This window comes from Manis javanica, chromosome 4 (genome assembly GCF_040802235.1).
Source record: "Manis javanica isolate MJ-LG chromosome 4, MJ_LKY, whole genome shotgun sequence".
NCBI classification, from domain to species: domain Eukaryota; kingdom Metazoa; phylum Chordata; class Mammalia; order Pholidota; family Manidae; genus Manis; species Manis javanica.
The window spans coordinates 179,557,326-179,574,667 of NC_133159.1; the positions used below are offsets into that span (position 1 = coordinate 179,557,326).

The 17,342-nt window shown below is 47.9% G+C and overlaps 1 long non-coding RNA gene across 1 annotated transcript in view; it reads right to left on the reverse strand.

Annotated features, from left to right (window-relative positions):
* Window positions 1-9,571, reverse strand: part of LOC108387415 (uncharacterized) — a 29,545-nt gene extending 19,974 nt beyond the window's left edge. Inside the window, exons 1-3 of the long non-coding RNA XR_012129900.1 lie at window positions 9,491-9,571; window positions 3,193-3,367; window positions 2,086-2,311 (exon numbers count right to left, since the gene is read on the reverse strand). This is a non-coding gene — a long non-coding RNA (uncharacterized lncRNA). The remainder of the gene's footprint in view (window positions 1-2,085; window positions 2,312-3,192; window positions 3,368-9,490) is intronic.
* Window positions 9,572-17,342: the final 7,771 nt, after the last annotated feature.

Sequence of the window (17,342 nt, forward strand, 5' to 3'; positions counted from 1 at the left end):
GTCCTCAGCAGAGAAATCGAGGTTTCCAGGTTCCAGCTCCACTCCCAGCTCCCCGCCCTCTGCTCCGCCCCCATGTCAAGAACAGCTCTTGGGCAACATCCTGGGCTCTGGGTTCTCTGGGTCCAGCGGCTTTCCAACTTTCTGGTGGAGACCCACAGTGAGTGAGAGAGAGACCACACCACAAACCCCTTCCCAGGACCGCACAGCACGTGCGTGTACAAATAACTGAGACAAATGCATCACGAAAGTTCTCTCTCGTGCGGGCCTTGCACACTGATGTTTTCTATTCAGTCCTGTTCTGTTTTTAACATTATCTTTTCTGTTCTGTTGCTGTTTTTCACAGCCCACAGCCTGGGTTTCACCCATGAGCGGGTCTCCTCTCGGTGTTCGAAAACCACTGCTCTGGGCCAAGTGCTCACCACCTCTGTGGAGGCAGGTGGGGCGTGCGGTCTGGCAGCCGCACTGGTAAGCACCTGCTTACCGACTCTCCCCCTCCTGGCCCTGGTCGTCCTGCCCCGCCACTCAGATCCAGCACCCAGAAGAGCACCCTACCTGAGCCGTGACCGGCCACACCACCCTTTGTTTGGGTCCCTCTCCTGGTCGCATTCTTGTCTAGCGTCACTTAGCTTCCTCTGTCTGTTCCCTTCCTCGTGGTTTACTCTCGGTTTTCAAAACTCTGAGAAGCTTCTTCATTATTCAGAAAACACCACCAGGGTCTCCACAACCTTGAGAGACGTTGGCCAAGAAATCCAGCTAATTTCAATTTGAAAAACCCGTTTGCAGGTCTGAAGTCCAATGTGACATTAAACTCTAATCCAGGCCAGCAAGGAGATGCTCTCAACTTATGTAAAGGGTTTTGTAGGAAGGAGAGGGGCTGAACGTTCATGTCCAGAGCTCTCTGGGGAGTTGTGAAGAGATCAGCTCATTGGCGGCTTGCAAGCCCCTCATGAAACAAGGTCTATTACCGCTGTTCCACCAGGAGACTCAGAGAAAGGAGGTCAGTTACCCACGGCAGGGAGCTAACTCAGGTGGCGTGGCAAGGGACACGAGCCACACCTGGCAGGCCCTAGGGCAGGCAGGCTTGCTCTCTCTGCTGGGGAGAGCACTTCCCCGGCAGGAGGCCATCATCCTGCAAACAGCAATTGTTTTCCTAAGTGAATGTGGACCAGTCTTTCCCAAACGCCCCACTCACCTCTCCCAGCTGTAAATTTCCAAAATGAAGCCACCCATTCTCAGTGTATTGTACAATGAAAAATGGAAAGGAAGAGAAGGGGAGGAGGAGAAAGGATGGAGGAATAAGACGGAAGAAACGGCAAGAAGGAAAAACAGACTGAAATAGAGACAAAATGGACAGAATTTTGGCAACAGAACAAAGAAAACATTTTTTCCTTTCAAGACCACATTTTCTCCATTTGAAAATAAACATTTACTTCACTGTCTAATGTTCTCAAAGTTGGAGTCCATCTTTTAATCAATATTCAGAGAAACTCGTTGGTTAATGTCACATCCTGCAATCAGGGTGAATTGGAACAGAGAAAAAAAAGAGGTGTGGTTCAAGGTCATCCCCGAGACTACCAAGGTGCCCGTCACCGGGGCAGGTCTGAGCTTCCTGGTGCAGCTCACCATCTGTGTGGACTTCTCTGGTTTGTTATCAGAAGGGTTAACATAATCTGGTCACCATACTTTTAACTGCCCGGATTTATGAGGAAAGAGGTTTGGGGGCCACAACTGTATTTTTACTTGCAAGGTCTTATGCATTTATTTTCAGATATTCCCAGCAGTTTGGGGGCATTTGGAGGTTTGTTTTTGTTTTTGTTTTGCAATAGCAATTAACCTAATACACCGTTTGCATTACTCTGGTAGGTGAACCACTCCAGAGAATATCAGATAAACATGGCGCTTTGCATTTGTGCACCTTCAGGAGCCTGGTAGAACGAGGGGGGTTGTTTTAACTGTGCGATCCTGGTAATTAGAGAGAAGAGGCCCCTCAGGTACCTGCTCAGAAAGGTCCCTTAATTTGACCCTGTTTCGCAGTCCAATTTTCAATAAAATGAGGCACTTCAACACGGTCCCTTAGGAAATTACCTCGCACAGTGTGATCCCCAGATCTTCCAGAGGTTATTCGGTCTGAAGCCCTCCCTCGGATCTGTGTGCTCCACACCAGCCGTCCCCCTTTCGCTCAGTGTTTACCCAGGGATGTTCCAGACCAGGCCCTCTGGCAGTATCAGTCAAGTGCAGTTTCTTCTTCCTGCACTTGGAGCCTCCTTTCTTATCACTAGTTCCGATGATCTGCTTGAACGTGCTTTGCTTGCTGTCAGTGGAAACCCAAAGCAGTATTTGATGTTTTATTCATTATTTACTTACTTATTGAATGGTATTTCTATTGCAAATACATTTTACCAGAAGCAGAAGGAAAACATACCTCCAGCTCCTCACCCCAAACTCCCCACCCCTTGCCCACCCTGGATACATAGGATATATTCTTGCAAATCCAAAACCACGCATGTTCACGGTAAATTTCCTCCCCAGGGGCTTTGGTGCTAGGTTTGTTCTTTGTCCCCGGATGTCCCTCCTTGGAGCTTGATCTGGCAGTCCAGAGCCAGACCACAGGAAAATGCAACCTTCCTTCACACAGCATTCCCTCCCGATAGAGCACAGAGGCTTCCCCTCCGGTACTGAGGGAACCAGGGCGCTTTCTGGAGAGCCCCTCTGCACCTTGGGCGCTGGCAGCCCGGGGTCTGGGCTTCCCACCCCGGCCTCTGGACTCCCCCGGCCTGGGTACCAAGAAGCATGTCAGCAATTCAGGCCCCACCAAGTCCACCTCACACTGGGCTACTGCACCCCATGGGCTCCAGGCACACCAGATGCTAAAAGGCCCCACATTTGACTTATTCCCCTCTTTTTTATTTATTTTTATTTTTATTTTTGGTATCATTAATCTACAACTACATGAGGAACATTATGTTTACTAGGCTCCCCCCTTCACCAAGTCCCCCCCACAAACCCCATTATAGTCACTGTCCATCAGCGTAGTAAGATGCTGTAGAGTCACTACTTGTCTTCTCTGTGTTGCACAGCCCTCCCCGTGTCCCCCACACATATTATACATGCTGACTGTAGTACCCCCATTCTTTCCCCCCGACTTATCCCTCCCTTCCCACCCATCCTCCCCAGTCCCTTTCCCTTTGGTACCTGTTAGTCCATTCTTGGGTTCTGTGATTCTGCTGTTTGGTTCCTTCACTTTTTTCTTTGTTCTTATGCTCCACAGATGAGTGAAATCATTTGGTATTATTCCCCTCTTATAAAACTTAGCTCAGGCATCCATTCCTCTGCTGCAGGTTGAGTCTGCTCTCCTTGTCTCTTGTCCCTGCCAAAACAAAGACTTGAAAGGCAGAGACACCACAGCAAAGCAGAGCGTACGTCTTATTTGAATACACTAAGGGAGGAACTGGCCAGAGGCAAGGTAGACTAAGGCCTGGATCTGTTAGGCGGGAGGACTTCAGATGGTATTCTGGCTGGGAGGCTCCCCTTTGATTGGCAAGGTGAGCTCACTGATTGACAGGTCCATCTATATAGCCATCCCTCTCAATGCGCATGTCCTTTCCCATGATGAGGCACGTCTTGGGCCGTTCTTAGTTTTGTTTGATTGCACCCATGTTGGGGTCAGGTTGGAACCAGCTGGCCTGGTGCCAGGCGTGAGGATATTATCTCCCTACAAAGCCTTTGTTGTCTTCTCGTGGGACCCCCTACCTGGGCAGAGTTCAGGCAGTTTTTTCCTTGAACCTTATTTTCCCCTTCCCTGGCTGCTTGTGTCTATCTTTCTACCTAACATGTCCAGGAAATGCCCCAGAGTCCAGGCTCAGCTCCCCGTCCTCCTTTAGGTCCCTGTGCCAAACACCCCCTGCTCGTCTGAAGCCATCTGTCTACCTGTCCCCAGTTGGACAGAAGCTCTTCAAGGGGTGGGTATCGGGAAAGTGCTCCTCCGGCTACAAATGACAGAAAACCAACCCCATGGAATTAAGCACAAGAAAATGTATTGGCTGCAGAGGCTGGAGGAGGGGCCGGCTCCACATCCTCCAGATGTGGCTCTAGGAGGAGGAGCTCAATGTTACCAGGACATGTCGCTGCCCATCTCTCAGCTCCATTCCACTGGCTTCATGCCCAGGTGGATGCTGCCCTCAGATGCTGTCAGCTTCATACCCAGAGGGGGAAGAGTCTGGCTTCCCAATAGTTCAAATAAGAATAATGGAGAGGGTCTGGTCAACTTGACTGGCTTGTCTCGGTCAGACACCCATCTCACAGCCAGGCCCCAGGACTGAGAGGGCGAGGTGTGGTGAGTGAGTCGGGGAGCCGAAACCGTGTAATAACCACAATAATACCTCCCCTGTCAGTCCTCTGACAGTAAGGAGCAGGCCCTCCAATAAGAGAGAATCGGGGGGACTGTTATCACCACAGTGGGGAGCAGAGCTGAGCCGCCCCCGCCCAGGGCTGTGCCGGTCTGCCCTTGCTCTACATGGAACATTTTGAGAATATAGGAAATTGTAAAAGACAAACACAGTTACCAATAATCTCACCACCCAAAGGCAACAGCTATTGGCAGCTGGGGTGCTTTTCCTGCTAGCCTTTCTCCTGTACGCAGACGTTTTTGTGCAGCTGTGGTCATATTACCTCCCGGTTCAACATCTTACTTGTGTTCACGTACTTCGCTTTTCTCGCTTAACCTATGAGCGTTTGTAAACATTAAACAGCTGCATCATGACACATTGAGGCGTCATGTACCAATCTTTCAGTCATTTTATAAAGGGGCTGTTTTTAAAATATATTTTATGCTATTATATGTACTTTTTATGCTATTAAATATATATTATGCCATTATAAAAATAACCTGAAGCATTTGTAAATTTTGAATTGAGGTTAATAAGTAGTTCTCTAAAAAGTGGGTGATAATCTGACCTCAGGAAGCCATCATGGTGACATTTGGTTTCCTAACCTCTTCCTCAGTCTGTCTTCTCCGGATTCTCCTCAGAACTCTGGTGTATAAAGGATATTTTGTGTGGAATCCCGAGTACCCAGCTTTGTCCAGGGAACCATACTGGCCTCTCTGGAGACAAATTCATCACAGGGATGTGGCTGCCCTCCGAACATTCTCGTCAGGGAACAATTTTCTGAGGTCTCACATGGTGCCTAATTGACAACTTTCTTTAATGGGCTGGGATGATAACTGTTTCTTGAAGCCACAAACGATGATTAATGGAGTTCCAACAGGACCAGGGCTTCACTTTACTCTCACCTTCATTACCTTAATATCTCTCTGAATGATTATCTCATGGATCTATATTGCTATAAAATTCCATGAATGGTAGGTGGGTGTCCATAAATCCCTCAAAATCACTGAGGTCCCTCCACTTGATTAAGGAGGCTACCGAGAGGCTCAGTTAGAAGTCCGTCCAACTCTTGGATGCAGGAGGGTGCAGACAACTGGGAGAAATGAGTGGCAGGCCTGACTATAAAGTGGCCAGGTGATTTCAGGCTCCCCAGAACGGCTCTGAGAGTCAAATTATATTTACTCCTTGTGGGAAGGGATAAGAAGCAAAGGTTGAAATGACAATTTGGAGGCTGTCAAGAATACAAAGGTCTGTGAGGAATTAATAATGAAGTAATCGATTGATTCATTCAATCATTTAGCATCTTATTGGGCTCATCCATCTGGGCCAGGCACTGTGCCAGGCACTGGGAAATCAAGATAACTGGAGTGGCCGCAGCCCTTCAGAGCTCACAACTTCTGTGGAGAAGGTAAAACCTACAATTCAGTGATGACCATGTTGAGCATAGTGCTGTGAAGTGCCATAAACTAGCTGGTGTGGCAGGGGTGTTGGACCTGGGCTGTCACATGGGGCCCCACATGTAGAGGGACCTCACACTTGGCTTAATGCTCTGATGGTATTCATTATGATCCTTCAAATCCATTCATTCTGCAAAGATCTAGTGAATGCTTAGTATGTGCCAAGCCCTTCTCTGGGCAATAAGGACAAAGCAGACACAAATCCAGGGTTGGCGATAGCAAATAACTACAAAAAACATGTAGGATGTCAGATGGGAGTAGGCTCCAAGAAGAAGAGCAAGCCTGGGGACCAGCGAGGGAGACCCTAGGCCTCCTTTGTGCAGCGTACGAACACCGAGGAACCACCTACCATATGCATGTGGTTGTGATGATTAATACTACACGTCATCTACTTGGCCAGACTATGGTACCGCTGTTTAGTCACACATCAGTCTAGATGTTACCATGATGGCATTTTTCAGACTTTTTAGATGCAATTAACATTTAATCAGTAGACTCTGAGTAAAGCAAATTATCCTCTGCAACGAGGATGGCCTTCATCCCATCAGTTGAAGGCCTGAAGAGAAAAAAACTGAGGTCCCCTGAGGAAGAAGGAATTCTGCCTCCAGACTGCCTTCGGACTCGAATTGCAACACCAATCCTTCCCTGGGCCTCCAGCCTGCTAGCCTGCCTTGCAAATGTTGAACTTGCCAGCTCTAGCACTTGCCTGAGCCAATTGCTTAGAATAAGTCTCTCTCCCTCTCCTTCCCCCCTCCCTTGCTCTCCCTTTCACTCTTTCTGTCCATCTGTCTATCTGTCCGTCTCTCTTTCTCTGCAAACCCCTGACTAATACAGCAGTGCCTGGGGCATGGCTACTGGCTCGGCCCCTCTCCCTGCCCCCAGAGCCACAAGCTACCACAGCTGGGATGCAAAGGGGGAGGGTCTACAGAGCCTGGGGACACATCTGAGGACTCCTCCAGGAGACTGCTACCACAGACAGCCACAGGAGCTGCCCCTACTTGTGCAGTGGTCTGGCCACCAGTGTCTTCTCACTCCCCTCTTCCAAGGACCCCATGGCCTGACAGCCCTGCTCACTGGAACTCCCCAAAGTCCTCTGGGGGTTATTTGTGTAGAAGAGAGGCTTGCTTTCTTCTCGATGGCTACTGTACTCAGCTTGAGTTGGACCTCGGATGGAGGTACTTGGCTGCAGATGAGGCCCTAACAGGAAGCCCAAGCCCAATAAAGCCTGGCAAGCTGCTAATCGCTGCACAGTTTGGTGCTCCACACCCACCCATCTCCAGAGCTCATGCAAACAGAATCCCCACAAAGGGACTGTGGCCTGCTGAGTGCTGGAGGCCGCTGCTGCAGCCATTTGGACGATGTATAACAAGGTCTTTGAAGCGATAAGTACAGGATTCTCCAAAGAGATTTTTGCTGGAATGTCAGGCTCTGCTCTTTTTTTTTTTTTTCCATACACTGAAACGCGTGTCATTGTTCCAGAACGCTGTTGTCTTCTGGGAACAAACACAGAGGCCCATTGTTTACACTGCCAATTAGGAGCCATGATTGACCCCAACGCACAAAGGCCCAGTTGTGCCCAGACAGCTGAGGGAAGTGTCTTGAATCTTTTGACACAGGTCTTTGGATGGAGGAGCCTGGGTTAGTCATTTATAGGGTCCCAGGGAGCCATTTTCTCCTGCTCGGCCAAGCTGACAGTGCCACCAGGAGCTGCAGTGTGCAGGTCTTACTACTGTTTCCTGGGGAGTGGCTCCATCCACAGTGGCATGTCCAGTTGGGCCTCCCAAGGGGACACCTCACCCTGGAGCAGCTACTATCCCTGAGGTCAGGCAGTATCTGCTCCCTGTAGAGCTAGAAAAGGACGTTGGATTTTGAAGTGACAGCAGGTAAACTGAGGCTGCCACAGGCTTCCTGGGTCAGCAGGGGCATGTTTGCATGCTCCCGATGAGTGGGAATCTTTTGCTGCATGGGCAACACAGGGCCTTCATGGGCAAGGCGCCTGGGCAGTATCTATGAGCCCCAGAAAGAAGCTAGGTGGCAGAGGCTCCCAAAAGCAAGCACAAACTGCTTTAGTTTGATCTCTTTCAAGAAAGCCAATCCACTTATTCCACCTGCTTTAAAAAATGAAGACTAACCGAACTAAGATTTTTTTCCCACATAAATACAGCAGTTAATAAAATCTGTCCTTCAGGGATAAATTTCAATCCTCAAACAGGTGAAATAAAGAAACACTTTTTAAAAATACATTTGTAACTAAACAGTGCTGACCCCTACAAATACATCTTTATATCATCATTGTCAGTATCACTAAATATGAAGAGCTCCCAGGTCCAATTAGAGATGAAGACTTAGGATCTAAGACTCTCTTGCATCTAGTAGGAGATTCATTATGTAAATTATGGCCAATTCATTTGATAAAATAGTATGTCTGCTATTAAAATGGTTTTTATAGAGTTTATTGTAATAACATGAAAAATGATAATGTGGAAAAGTTTCTTACTCTTAGACTAAATATGTTTCTGTTTTCCCCAGAGAGTAATTCAAAAACAATTCATAGAGCATGAACATGTCTTTAGTTTTTTAAATGATGCTAAGATACGGGTCTGGAAGGAAACACTTTTAAATGTTAACATAGCCTTCTCTGAGGGTTGGGGCAAGGTGCTGTGTTTCTTTTTTTCCATCTTTCTATAGTTTCTGCAGTTTTTCATAAAGAGCATGTATTATTTCACAGTTGGAAAGAATAAAATAAACAAAAATAAATAAGAAGTAGTTGCTACGATGAGAGAATAGGGTGAGAACTTCATTATCTAGCTTCTCCCTGGTGCCAGTATCACACTATTCTCACGCTCTCACAACTGGCAACTGGGAACCCCGCCCGGGCCACACACGACAAACACCCAGGACCACTCAGCTGACTCCAGCTCACACTGATGCCAAATTTAGAGGTTTGGCAACCTCTAGATTTCACCAGGTTTGGGGTTCTTTTTCCCACTTCTGGCTACATGTGCGTGTGTGTGCACACACAGACACACAGCAAGATCAACACTTCCTGGTTTATGGGGTTCAACATGGGTGGCATGCCTGCAAGAAGCAGGTTCACTGGACACCTGACACTTTGGAGTCTCTTTGGAGGAAGATGGAACCCTTTCATAGATGTTGAAATCCCAGTTCTGTTCTCCAAGGGACAGTGGCCTTGAAGCCTAACTGTGGATGAGACAAATTCGGTGATAATCCCCGGGTCATGCTCTCCAACACGAAGGCTGCATTCCAGAGGTGACTTTGAGAGTCCACACAGGGCACCTGCTCCCAGAGAGCAGGACTGGTCCCCAGGAGGAAGGGAGCACCTCATGTCCCAGGAGATGGGCACCCACTGTGACAAGCTCCTCTGTTGTGCCCACTGTGTCAGCTGATTGAAACCTGCAGTCTGGGCAGCTGAAACAAGCCTGTGGATTTCCCTCTGGCCTCACTCCTCTAATTATTCACCCTTGATTTTAGCAAGAATTAGAACGAGTGTCTGAGGTCAGAATTATCTCCATGACCCAAACTGTCAGGAGGAATCTGTTTCCATTCCCCCAGCTGGCTTCACCACCTGGGCCTGCATGGATCCTGGAGCCTAAACTGCCTGACCCTCCCTATTCCCCCAATACTCACCTTCTCAGTGCCACTGTCACTCCTCCCTGACCTCCAAAAGGCTGAGCTAAACAGGTAATGCCTGGTACAGAAAACCACCTGTCGGTCTGACAAATATTTATTGAATGCCTGCTATGTGCCACACACTGGGGATAGAGCAGCGAACCAGTCAGACCTGATTCTGCTCGTGTGGAAGTGGCTGGACACTTATAAATGGCCAAAAGGAAACCGCTGTCAGAGTGGAGCCGGCACCTGAGCTTAATGCCACATTGCTGGGATGGGACAACAGAGTGAGGCGGTATCTTGGTTGAAACCCAGTTTCAATCCCCAGTCCAGTTGGAACCCCCTTGGGTTGACTTTAACAACAGACTGAATGTGGTCAATGATTTGTTTATTCAAATATTGTTCAAGATGAACAATCATCTGCACATTAACCAATACCCCTTAAACCCTCGTATTCCTGCTCCTGACACCACCACTCTGTCAATCATCCAGCTCATCACCTGAGTCCCTGTGACCTACCGCCTGCAGGCTCCTGCCTTCCCATTAGTGTCCAAGTTCACGTCTCTCTCTGAAATGCCTCCAACTCTTTCAACATGGTTGCCACCCTACTTATCTCCTTTTTCCCACTGTCTGTCTCCTGGTCCTTTAAGAAACATTTGCTCAACACCTACAGTGTGCCAGGGACCATGCTGGTGCTGAGACAGAGCAGATAGCAAAGGCGCAAGCTCTCTCTGCTATTACAGCAAGTATGGTCCACTGAGGGAGACAAGCATTAATGAAGGCCTGTACATAATCGAAAAAGTCGATAGCATAAATGAATGGATGAATGAATGCACAAATGGCCAACTTCTTGGACTGTCCTGTGATCCTAGCTCTGAGCCATACTACAATGGTGCTGCGCAGATAACCATCCCCTGGGACAGCTGCTCTCATGTCACTCACCTGCCTACAACTTGCTGTGGCTCCCTACTGCACACCAGATTAAGTTCTAATTGCCTAGTCTGGTGCCTCTCCAACCTACCTTTCTCACTTTTGTTTCCTTCTAGCCTTCCTGGCTAATCTTTGTACCATTCTAATTATTGCTATGTTTGTTTTTCCTGTCTAGAAATCTTACCTCCCATTCTGCTGTTGAAATCTTATCCATCTGAGGGAGAGAAAATGTGTAGGATAGTGGGATTTGGTGCAGAAGACCCAAACCCTCGTCTTCTAAAGTAGGAAGTCATGATGTTGGACAGGGCAGGAGACAGGGGTTTTTCTGGTTTGTTCTGTGTTAGGTTGGGTGGTACATAATTGCCTTTTTAAAGGCATGGATTCGTTTGCTTTTTAAAAATTGATTTTGATGCCTAACGTACGTAGCAAGATAAAAATTTAAGTAAGAAATTAAGAAAAGTAAATGAGATAAAAATTTAAGTAAGAAATTAAGAAAAGTAAATGAGGTAATGTGTATAAAGCATATAGTGTCATTTCTGGCATGTAATAAGAAAAGAAAAAAATAAAAGGTTATCATCACTTTTGTCTTTTCTATGAATCCTGCTTTGAAGCAGAGGCGGAACGAGGGACACTGTGCTTCTTCACGACCTGTGCCAGTCCCTGCAACAGCTTCCTGACCACTCTCTTCACCCTCAGTATCTCTCTCCCCTGGCTGCAGCCATCCTACTCATCAATGGCATATTCGTCTTCCTAAGACCATTTTTTTTCTCTTGAAATCCCTATTGAGAGACTTTAAAAAGGTTTTCTCATGTATGTTAGGGCAGTGGTAGCTGCTAGAACAATAAAGAACACCCTAACTCTGGAGGGTTTCATGTAATGAAGGACATTTTTCACTCATCAAGGCTCTTCTGTCCCCTAGGGCCCTAGGTCCTCTGCATCCAGGCAGGAGGAGGACGGAGCAAGTGGAGAAGACAACTGTTTCTCAAGCACCTTGGAGTAGGAGTGCAGAGCATCGCTCCTGCTCACCTGCCACTGGCCTGAACTAGTCAGCTGGCCCTACCTAGATGAGAGGGGGGTTCTGGGAAATGTAGTCCCTGGCTGAGCAGCCTCTTCTCACTGCACTGACACTGTGGAGGGCAGTGTGGATGTTAGTGGAGGCATCTCTGCCACATTGACTACCTGTAAGACCACATCCAAATTGTGGCTTAGCCCAGTGATTCATTTACTTATCCAAACTGTGTGATTCCTGCCTCCCAACAGGCCCTTCTAGAGTCCCAGCCACCAGATCTACTCATCATTCTCTCACTTCCTTCTCTACATTACATGGGGCACAGTCCGTCCACCTGAATACAGAGGGGCTTTTCAAACACAAATTCCCTCTTCTCTTTGAAGAGTTTTTCATTTCTACTGACTGAATCACTGAAGCTGAATTTCTGAGTCATGCAGTTTGAGACAGGAACTTACCAGTATGGTCCAATCCCACTGACAGAAGGGAAATGAGAGAGGCCCAGGAAGGCTGAGGGAATCCCAAAACATGGCACTCAGAGCAGACCTGTTTCCCCTGCATGCCAACAATTCAGCAGGAACCTCAAAGGCAACGACAGGTCATGGTGTGAATTTTGCTCACCATGAATCTGAATTGCACGTGTTGTGAATGAGTCTAGCTGACCTCTGGGCACCTGCATCTCCGTGTGGATTTGCTCTCATGGGATCCAGCCTCCAAGATGGCCCCACGAGCTCTACCTCCTGAGATTCACACCCTGAGTAGATGCCTCCCACACTGAGCCAGGGTTGGTCTGTGTGACCAGTAGTGTATGGCAGAAGTGATATGTCGCTTCTGATATTCAACTGGAGAGAACTTCAGCTCTGTCTTGATGCTCCTGCACCCTTGGACCACTCACTCTGGGGGAAGCCGTGTCACGAGCCGCCCGATGGAGAGGTCCTTGTGCCGAGAAACTGAGGCCTCCTGCCAGCAACCATGAGAGTGAGTTTGGAGCAGATCCTCGGGCCCCAGTCAAATCTTTGGCTCTCACACACCCAGTCAGCCCTTGACCACAACCTCATGAAAGACTGAGCCAGAGCCACCCAAACAGACCCTCCTGGCTTCCTGACTCTTGGAAACTGTGTGATATGATCCATGTTTGCTGTGGATCATTTGGGGATCTGGGGGTAATTTGTGTCCCAGCAGCAGATAACTAACACAGCCATTTTGCTTTCTACTCATAATCAAGTATGTGTTTTGGTTTACTTGGGAGGGGAAGAAGATAGAAAATTACATACTACATTGAGGCTGTTTTTCTTTTTTTTAAATTTGGGTTCTACAAAGGTCTCAGGAAATGTCTGTTGTAAATATCAATTATTTTGGTGTTCCTTTTGTGTGTCGTCCTAAGCCCTCAAATGATGGATACACTACCAAGAGAAGGAAAAAGAGAAGGTCAGGAAGGAAGGTTGGAAGAGAGAGGGAGGAATCCTACCTATAAATACAGATATTACATCTATAGCAGTTTGACATTAATTTACTTATGACATTTACCATATTGAATTTCTTCATTAACTCAACAAAGAAATATTTATTGAGTACCCAGAGCTGATTCTGCTCTGGGTGCTTGAGATACATCAGTGTACAAAACACAAAGATCTTGCCCTAGTGGAGCTTACATCCTAATTGTGGAGATGATAAATAATAAACACAATAAAAAGCAAATTATATATCATGGAAGGTGATAAATGTTATAGAAAAAAGTAAAAAGTACAGGAAGGTAAAAGGGCTTCTCTCTCTATCACGTCCTCTCTATCAGCACCTCAGGAGGGGTGGCTGGTGAGCTTGGAATGTCTGCAGTCCTTTGCATATGCCAGGTGCTTGCAAATATTTGCCTAATTCATGCAAGGATGAAGGAGCCAGCCCTGCAAAGGGGAGCTTACTCAGACGGCAAATCCTAGAGTTCCCGGCTGCTTATGCAAACCCCTGCTCCTAAGCGATCATCAGATCTAGGAGCAGATTCGGGCCACAGAGAAGCCCAGCTGGTGGAGAGCCCACAAGGGATCCATCCTTCTACCCCCAAAAAAACTCTGCAACCTGAACCACCTCATCTCCCTCCCAATTTGGCAGAACTGGATCAAAGAAACAGCCGTGCCCCCAGGCCTTCTGCTCAGCATCACAGGACCCAGATAGATGAAACCTGAGCCCCCCACTCCCTGTACAGGTGACAACCTCATAGTAACTGCGCCAGGCATCTTTGTCCTGTACCCTAGATGACCTCACACAGATTTTCACCCCAAGGCTGCAAGGAATAGGCCCAGCAGAAAGAGGGCACTGTGTAGTGGCCGCGTGCTGATCACAGCTTGCCTCCTAGACACCCAAAATGTCACATTATGATTCAGACTCAAAGAAACAAAGGCAAACAAAATATGCCTCCCGTGGTTTACATGTGTGGCGCCCTAGAGTTTGGGGTTTGGAATTTAATAACAGGCAAAGATACAAGGAATATGTTTTCCTATGAGGTTTAATACACCACATACAATAAATTAAAATGGCAACACTGTTAATAAACAATAATTTGTATTCAAATAGTTACTGAGTTCCCAAAGATCTAGAAACAGAATTTTAGACCCAGAAGGAATCCTAGGCTACTTTCAACTTAATTTTTTTTTTAGAAGGTAGTAATGCCCTACAGTTTTTGCAAAACCTATCTCCCTCTCCCTCTCTTTCTCTCTCTCACACACACACACACATACACACACGTGTCCCTGCAGCCACCTCCACTCTGGTCCTCTGGTCCCCTTCCACCCTTGCACAAAGCATCCCCACCCTGCCACCCCCAGTGTCTGCCCAAAGCCTTTCTTAGCCACACTCAACCCCTTTCAAACAGACCAGCATCTTCCCCTTTGCTGTGCCCTCTTCACTGGCTCTTCTCAGCACATTGACAAACTCAAGTCTCTCTCTTTAAAAAAGTAAAAAACCAAAACCCACTGTCTGGGCTTCACATTCCTTTCTAGTCCCATCCCCTCCTTCCACAGCTGCACTGGGGCCCCTGGGGCTGCCCTAACAAAGCCCCACACCGGGGGGCTCATGCTCTGGAGGCCGGAAGTTGGGAGGTGCAGGTGCGGGTAGGGCTGGCTGCCTCTGGGGCAGGGAGGGGGTTCTGCTCAGGGCCTCTCCCAGCTCCTGGGGGTTTGCTGGCAGTGTCTGGTGCTCTGTGGCTTGGAGAGGCATCACCCAGATCCCAGCCTTGGTCTTCACAGGGCCTTCTCCCTGGGTGCATGCTGTGCCCAAATTTCACCTTTTTCTAAGGACAGCAGTCATATCAGACTGGGCCCACCCTTATGTGGGCTGTATCTGCAAAAACCCTGTCTCTAAATAACGTCACAGTCTGAGGTCCTGGGCATTAGGGCTCTGGCAAATCTTTTTGTGGGGACACAATTGACCTCTAACAATGGCCAAATTTAAAAACAAAACCTGGTCTCTTCCCACTCCTGCTCCCTATTTGCCCTCTGGCTCACTCTACAGCCTTCCGTCCCCACCTCGTGCACTGCCAGGGCTGGGCACTAAATGGCCTCATGGTTGCCCAACTTGGTGGACACTTTCCTGTCCTTGCGGTATGGACCTCACTTTCACACTGCTGATGGGTTACTCCTTCCTCAAACTCCTTCCTTCCCCGTTCCAGCCTCTGGGGCTCCCCTGGGGATTCGGCAGTGTGGGCTGTCCTTTCTCAGATCTCTTTAGGGCGTTCTATTCCTCGGCCACCCCACCTTCTCTCCTTACACCCCAAGCTCGTCATCCGTGCTGCTGCCTTCTACTCCCACTCCTGTGTTGACTTCCCCAGCCAGACATCACCGCTGACATACAGATTTGCCTGTCCCCACCTGCCACTCCCCAGGTGACTCCAACTCCAAATACACCCAACAAGACTCCCCCTTCTTCCCCAAAGTCCCACTGAAGGTCTCTGCTCAACCTGCTCTTCCTCCTTCAGCCCCTGCTTCTCCAGCCACCCACCTCTCCCTGAGCAAGAAAACTGGGCCTTATCCTTTACCATCTTCTTTACCATAGATAGCAGTCCCCAAGTCCCCTGGAGCCCCTGGAGCTAAAATTATCCTTCAAATAGATCCTTTCTATTTGGCCTGTACTGTCACTCTGGTTATTTCCTTAGGTTCTAATCACCTGGCTGTGTGACTTTGCAGCCCCCTACCTGTGCCACCACCTCTGCCCATCTTCCCTGTTGTATCTTTTTCCATGTCATCCACCACAGTGTTTTCACAGAAATCCCTTGGACAGCCAAGCATAATGCTCAGAATCCTTCAGGGACTCTACATGGCCTTCAGGATAAAGTCCAAACTCCTTAATGGATGTGAGACGTCCCTTTGTAAGCTGGCCCCCTGCTCACATCTCCCACTGCTTCACCGCCCTTCTCCTTATGGGAGAGCTACTCCAATCCTATTAACTACCCTGGCTTTTCCCTCTGTCCTCAGTGCCCTTCCCTCAGCACCTTAAGCCATTGCTTAAGGACTCAGACCAGAGGCCCCTCCAGGAAGTCTTTCTGTGCCCTCTGGCCTCCTTCAGCACCCTGTTATGTACTGTAATCCTAAATCAACCAGGCTTTCAACTTTAAATCCCTAGCACCTAGTCCACTGTCTGCATATAATACAGGTTCAGTAAACGTTGGGTGGGTACCTGTAACTCAGTGAAGAGTACAAAGGAGAAGTCTGAGGTCCAGAAAGTCACCTAAGGTCAAACAAACAGTAGGTGAGCAGTGGAGTTGAGATTCAGCCTTGCTCGCCCCTCAAGTTTCTTGTTCTATTCCAGTATTGTCCTCACTCTAGTAGGAGGACAATCATAACAATCTCTTGGGCAGCGGATTAAATATGCAGCTCCCTGGGCCTCACCCGAACCTAGATGAAACTGCATTTTCAACAAGCTATTTTGGTGATTCATATGAACAGAGGCATAAAGGCTGAGAACAGAACCTTAAGCCTGAGTGTCTGAAAAGCCTTTTATCACATTTTTTTAAGGCCAAGTCAGTTGCTTTCCACTAGTGATGAGCGGGGAGCCCAGCTCCATTACATTTTCATTGAAAAGCAATCATTTGTGTGAATCCTGAAGCTTTTTCCTTTAAGAGCCCACCATTAGGATGCAAATTCTACTTGCAGAATTAATGGCTCTGGAAGGAGGGAAGGGACTTCGGGAGGGAGTAAGCAGCTCTGTGTGGTAGGAAGTGGCTGGGAGTGGGAAGGAGGCAAGCATCACACACAATAGAACTCTAGGAAAAGGTGCCCTTTGTTATTTATTCTCAAATGTTAGCTTGCAGCGGAATCATCTGGAGGGCTTGTTAAGAGGCAGACACCTGGGCCCCACCCTTGGTTTCTGATCTGGCAGATCTGGCGGTGGGGTCTACTATGCTGCATAAACAAACTCCCTGGTGGGGCTGATGCTGTTGGTCCAGGGAGCACATTTTGAGAACCACCAAGCTAATTCAACCTTGTGCCCAATGTAGTAATCTGTTCTGAAAATCCATGGAGATAGGGACATGGTCTCCCAGTTTTTCTGCTTAAACCAGATGTAAACCTTGTTAAATTTCAACCCGGAGTTTCTATGGGTAACTCACGATTCTTCCTTGAATGGAACCAAAATTTACCTCCAAACCTTTCATCCACTGATCCCAGGTCTGCCTCCTACGTCTTCACAGAATTTATCTGTGTCAGTTTGTACACAAGAGTTCTTTAAATATTTGAAGACAGCCTCCTGCCCTGCTTGTTTCTCCTTCCCGTTACCAGCCTCTTCTGCCCCTTCAGCACCTGCTGAATGAATACTGTCTGGGAGACAGATTTTAAGTTTGCCGCTTTCTTTCTTACACCACAGTGCCCAGAAGTGGCCAGGAAATTCCATGTGGGATCTGACCAGCTCAGAGTACAGTCTGTTGAACTGGACACTATTTTAAGGTAATTT